This window comes from Poecilia reticulata, chromosome 12, assembly GCF_904066995.2.
Source record: "Poecilia reticulata chromosome 12, P_reticulata-male-v2, whole genome shotgun sequence".
Classification (NCBI taxonomy): domain Eukaryota; kingdom Metazoa; phylum Chordata; class Actinopteri; order Cyprinodontiformes; family Poeciliidae; genus Poecilia; species Poecilia reticulata.
Genome location: NC_088841.1, coordinates 14925109 through 14931600, shown reverse-complemented (window position 1 = coordinate 14931600; position 6492 = coordinate 14925109).

Sequence of the window (6492 nt, the reverse complement as noted above, 5' to 3'; positions counted from 1 at the left end):
CACAATTTTGTGCTGTCTGTTGCTCTACAGCACCAACAAAACACATTAAATTTTTTGTTGTAAGGGGAATAGCTCGCAAAGGTATGATTACTTTTGCAAAGTTAATAGCCTGGTGATCCAGTCAGTAGCTCTGATTTTCATAAGAAATTTAAACTTTGTGATAAAAGGTCATCACATAGATTAGAACCTTTTGGGGGGGGAGGGGGGAAATGCAGCTTTGGGAGTCTGTATTTCAGCCATCAGAGCAACATCTATTAATCTGTCTATCAGAGAAAAGAAATGAGTCCAGCACGTTTCCTAAAATCTTTTAATGAAGCTAAATCAAAGCAGACTTAATAAAAGTCCATTTTCACATGAGAAGGACTCGCTGATGTGTTAAAACAGACTAAAGTCAATTCTGCTTCCCCCTGCTTTCCATATCGCTTCAGCAAAAAGCTCCACCAGATGGAAAACACCACCATTAAGGCTCTGAATGGATTTGATCTTTAAAGAAAGAAAGAAAGAAAGAAAGAAAGAAAGAAAGAAAGAAAGAAAGAAAGAAAGAAAGAAAGAAAGAAAGAAAGAAAGAAAGAAAGAAAGAAAGAAAGAAAGAAAGAAAGAAAGAAAGAAAGAAAGAAAGAGGCCAGAGCAGCTTTGTAGAGCCTCACAAGAAAAGATGCATATAATTATTTGTTTTCTCTTTCAAAGAGTGGATGGAGTACACGATACAAAAACATGAAAGTAACACGAAGCAGGCAGGTGCAAAAATCTGATCTTTTAAATCTTCAGCCTCTGTCACATGTTGTTAGAAGATGACAATTCAAACTAATGGATGTTTTCATTCAAAAGCCTTATTCGCTTCACAAAGCCTTCTGCTAATTCTTCTAGATTTGACCTTTTTCTCCCCGTTGTCATCCTACTTAATTGCAATTGACTGTGTAAATTCTTTAAATCATTTTTTAAAATCAAAATATGATTTATAAAAAACATTAGGTTCTGCTGCATCTTGAAAATATGCTGCTGCATTCGTTTTGTTGAAGCAACACAAATTTTCATAAAGTCAAACATGACACATTAAACTTACCATAAAAAAAAGAAAATCTGTTGAATCAATTTTGTGTTTCCGAATTTTTTCCTCCCCCAGTTTACAAAACAACAAAGAGAATGTAAATGTTTTTAGAGTAATCCACATAAGCACTTGGTTTTAAAATATTCAAACCTGCAACTGGGTGGAATGTTTTTCATGTTTTGGAAACTTTGTGGATAATTTCTGCTCCTGAGTAATTTGTTGCTCGCTTCTAAAACTCAAAAAAGGAATAATTTTAACATCTGGAGACTGACAAACGCACTCTAAAGGCATGATCTGTTCACATCTGGGCCGTAAAAGCTTGAAAATATTCACATTGATCCACTATTTGCGCTATTTCTATGGAAGCACACAGTTCTGATCTGAAGCTTACACACACTTAGCATCAGCATAAAGAAATACTTTTATTAGGCAATACCAAGATTTTCTTCAGTTGGCATTTGTCTTTTTCTGGTGTGTAGTTTATTTTGACTAAAATGTAAAGAGAATCGCGAAATGTATCTAAATATTGTGTGAAACTGCAATCCTTTGTTCCAGCAAAAAATAAACTGGAAGTCACCTTGGAGCAAACGGGAGACGGCAGAGTGAAAGTTTGATATATTCCTCACGGTGAATGAATTCACGAGTTTGACGGCATTTATTGGCACTTCCCAAGGTTGCAAGCTGAATGGAGTTTATTAAAATTAATGTCACAAAATGTGACCCTCAAACACCTGTGAGCTGAAATCAATGAGCGTCCAGCCTTCCACGTCCCGGCCACAGTTCCAGTCTTCAAGGGCATCAAATGCTTCTTATCCACACGCTGAATACAGAAGCCGCTTCGCTGCTGAAGAGAGCCGCTGTGACACTTTGTCTGTTTTCCACCTGATGCACGTGTGTATTTAAGCGTGCCAGCACGTCTTGCCTAAAAGACTCTTTAATTTCTACTCGGTTGCTTTTAACTTGGGGGCATTAGTATGAGCCTGCAGTAACCCCTTTAAAGTGAGCTCATTACTTAGTCTGTTCAGCTAAGTGGTCCTTCCGGATTTAAGCCCCAAATGATTGTTTAACCTTTATCACTGTTTAACACTAACTGCCTTGAAGGATGTCTAATTTTGAATGATGGATGTTTTCTGTACTGCGATTCCTGCGTTATGTAACTATTAGGCACAGACTGATTTCATGCATCTTGTTTAAAATTTCAATTATTTTCATCTCGGATGCATGATAATCTTATTTTTGGCTGATTGTACATATGGAGACCTCTTGAAGGGCCTCAGGATTGTCTCAAAAAGTAAAAAAGAAAAGGTTTTGATATTTGGACTCCTTGTGTTGCAGCTGATTATGAATGCAAAGAGAGGGAGGGAGTGTTTGGACGGCGAAGGCCCGACAGGTACGATGGGGAGTGAGGTTATAGAAGTCTTTGAAGGTAAAAAATAGAAAAAATCTTGTAATGAATACATTGATGAACAGGGAGTCGGTGAAGCTGGGTGAAGATCGGTGGGATGTGATCAAAGGAAAGTGTGCAAACGAGCATGAAATTCAGAGCTTTGAGTCCAGAGGCAACGTGGGCCAGACGGTCATCACTGGAAACAGTGCAGAGCCAGGTTATTAAAAGTTCTTGTCTTTAAGCATTTCATTTCTGTGCAAATTGAAAAAGTTAATTGTGAGACTTGGACTGACCTGAACATCTGTGGGGAGGAAAACTGATAAGAGAAGAACATGCAACCTCATATTTGATCAGTGTCCCAGTTCTTTTCTCCCAATCCATTCACCCATCCATCCTGCCAAGGATAATTTAGAGAGACTAATTAATACAGTACATTTTAACTAGAGGGAGGAAGCCGGAGTATCCGGAGTGCTGGGTTTCAAACGCAGGACTTCCTTCATGTAAAAGAACCACTTCTTCCAGTATCAATGTTTTTTTTATTATTGATTTTTTAAAAAGAACATTATCATTGATCAAAAGAAACTAGCAGAATTTGATGTATAGAACTTTTCTGCGACTCAACAACTGGATGTCCTTTTCTCATGTCATCTATCAAACATGAGGTGGAAGGCTGATGATTCTGGTTTGTGTTAAAGACACAGAACCTGCACATATCCCACCCACTGAGTCAGCTATGGACTCCTTTATACTAAAATATTTTTAATTCAAATGTGTGATCAGGTGTCCAACACAATCTTAAAAGGTTTCAAAAGTGTACATAGTGTTTTTATACTTCATATTCAGATTTCATTGACTCCAGAATGGAAAAACTGAATAAAGTTGTGCTTAATTAGCTTTGGTATTGCTATCTATCAAGCTTTGATTTTTGTATAAAACTTTCAAATGTTTCAATCTCTGATAACACTCCATTAATAAAATAGCTGCTTTATAATTAAAAGGACTACAGAGTCATTTATATACATGTGCATATATTTATATGCAGATATTGAATAGAAATCAGTTCAGCCCACGCATTGACCCCTGGTCATTTGAAATGAATTTTGAAAAGTAAATCATTTTCAGCTGTACAACTGTCTGGAAAGCTCACTGTTTATAATTACTTTCATAATGTAAATGAGGAATGCCACATTAAGCCATGATATCTTTCATCCTGCTGTTTTACAGAATCCCTTCAGGGTCTGCGCTAAATGGAAAATCCATCTTGGGAAATGACTCATTTTCAGAAGACAGTACACTGTATGTTCATTTACACTTGCTGAATAACCTGAGGACATAAAAGTGCTTAATCAGGGACATAAATCAGCTCATAACAAGGAATCTGAAGTTCAAGTCAAACTTTTGCATGGACTGCCATGTCATTTTCGGATTTTAAATTACGAATTTAAGCTGTTCTTATTTTGTGAGCAGGGTCATTTTCAGGGTCATTCCAGAAACTTGAAACATAATGTTTTATCTATCCTAAAATCACTTTTGATATTTGTTTTTTGGATCAATGTTCTGTTGGAGCATCCAGTTTCCAACATCAGGCTGTCGATCTAAGTTGGACTTCAAACATTTTGAGGTTATGTCGCTTTGATTAATGCATCAGTTCCATTGGGAGCTAAATGATTCCTGATTAAGATTGAAAGCTTCACCCAAAGAGGTCCAGAGGATCCAAACTTTGAACACTGTTGGGAGCTCTCAAACACATCAAACCTGGTTTTGGTGCAGATAAAGCAAGCTGACATTAAGCTGAAGTGTGTGACAATTACGAGATATTTTAAACACCCTTTGTTATGTCCTTTGGTTCCATCCATCCGTTTTCTTGCACCCTTGTCCCTCAGTGGGGTCAGGAGAGGTGCTGGTGCCTATCTCCAGCTAACGTTCCGGGCGAGAGGCGGGGTTCACCCTGGACAGGTCGCCAGTCTGTCTCAGGGCAACACAGAGACACACAGGACGCACACACACACTCACACCTAGGGGCAATTTGGAGAGGCCAATTAACCTGATAGTCATGTTTTTGGACCGTGGGAGGAAGCCGGAGTACCTGGAGAAAACCCACGCATGCACAGGGAGAACATGCAAACTCCTTGCAGAAAGACCGGGGCTGGGAATCGAACCCAGAACCTTCTTGCTGCAAGGCAACAGCTCTACCAACTGCGCCACTGTGCAGCCCGTCCTTTGGTTCATTATCTATTATTTATTATTATAAATTCCAGACTGTCTTCCACTGTCTCTCTGCATCATAATGTAAGAGGAAATATGCATTCAAGTTGTAGAGCAAAGAATAATTAATTCATAATTCATTCTTAATGTAGAACACAGCAGTTTTAAGGCGGACATTTATCAGCTGTCTTGACAACCAAGAAGTTCACTGTTGAGTTGCGGCTCTGAAGGAGTTAAACCTGTCTACACGTCCATAAAAAAGGATTTTTTTTTTTTCAATCTTTTGTGGCAGAATCTAAAAGTAACCAGGACCATTTGCGTATTCTTATTCAAGGCCAGGAAGTTGAAAAGCCTGTCGATTGTTAAGTAAATGCTCTGTGCCTAGGGCGTCATGGCATGAATATGTTTTTAAAATCTTTTCCTGCATGGACTCCACCAGTAATCTGTGCTTTTCTCTTTTAAATCAGTGTTTCGAGTTGAACCCAATGCTAATACCAGCTGTGTGACATTCAAATCCTCCCCTATATTAACACCTGAAGCTATTTCTGTTAACTAATTCACTGATAAATTTAAAGCACACGTCTTTCACACTGCCACACAGGCTGCTGAGGTGTAAAACAAAAAAGCTGTTTTGTGCCTGCTGTTCACACCGCGCTGCTCCTACTCATCGCCACAGTAAATGGATAGTAAATTGCTCCAAACGTGTGGCAGAGATGAATGTAATTATTATCACTGGCCATTATCTGTACACATACTGACACAAACATTGGGTGCAGAGAAGAATAACAGAATATGGCAGCATGCATACACAGAAAGGAAAGAAATCTTATTAGATTACAGAGAGTATGGTAATGTATTAATTGTAGCAGAATGCCCACACAGTGTTGGGGCCTCAGCGGGGCATTTCACATCCTTTTTCCTGTGGCCTTTTGCCACACAGTGGCACAGTGAATGCGGACTTTTGTCCTGATTAAGCCCCCGCACTGCCCACCGCTGTTCTGTTTATCCTGGCGAGAGCAGGCGCTGAAGCGTACTGCAGAGACAAAACCGCTAGGAGTTTTCAGCACAAAAAGAAAAGGAAAGTCGCCTTACGGCTTTGTTGAACACTGCTCATGATCCAGATGGACAAATTTCAGAAATTTCAGTCAAGATTACAAGATTCAAGTTGGCTAGAGAACAAAAATAATTTATTTTTACTCTACTTAATACTGTAGCACAGATGGATTACTGCAAGCAGACTTGAAGAACCAAATGTTTAATTAAAGGAAATTCTGATTAACGCCGGCAAGAAGTATAACACCTTGCCAAGGTGTTATACTCATGCTGTTTTTCTGGATGCCCTGTGATGATTTTGATCAGACGGAACCAGCAAAAAGTTTCATTAAGATTATTTATTTGACTTTGGTTAATTTGGCCCACCAAGATGATTTTTGGCAAATGCGAGACAGGAAAGAGTTAGGGCCGTCCATGCTTTCCACGTCCTCTGCTAAAAGTAACACTGGCATTTCCCATATTTGTACTGATCCCAGGCTGAATGAACAGCAGTTTGTGCCAAAACTCAGATGTCATGAAAACTGAGAGATGAGTGTCGGAACCACACGTCTACTGAATGGTTCCTGTTTCTTGAGAGGTGAAGCAGCATAAATCTGACCTAAAGTTAGTGCTCTATTTTTCTTTCTAGCTCTGGGAGAACTGATAGTCATCTGAGAGCAAAGTTTGATAGAGTTAAAATCTGTGAGCCCCTGATGATTTCTAGACATTGATAGCTTATATGAGCTAAAATGAGTTCTCCGTGTTTGTTTCGTCTTTATTATGTCTTTTTGTTTAACTAATCAGTAGTAAGTAGACATTG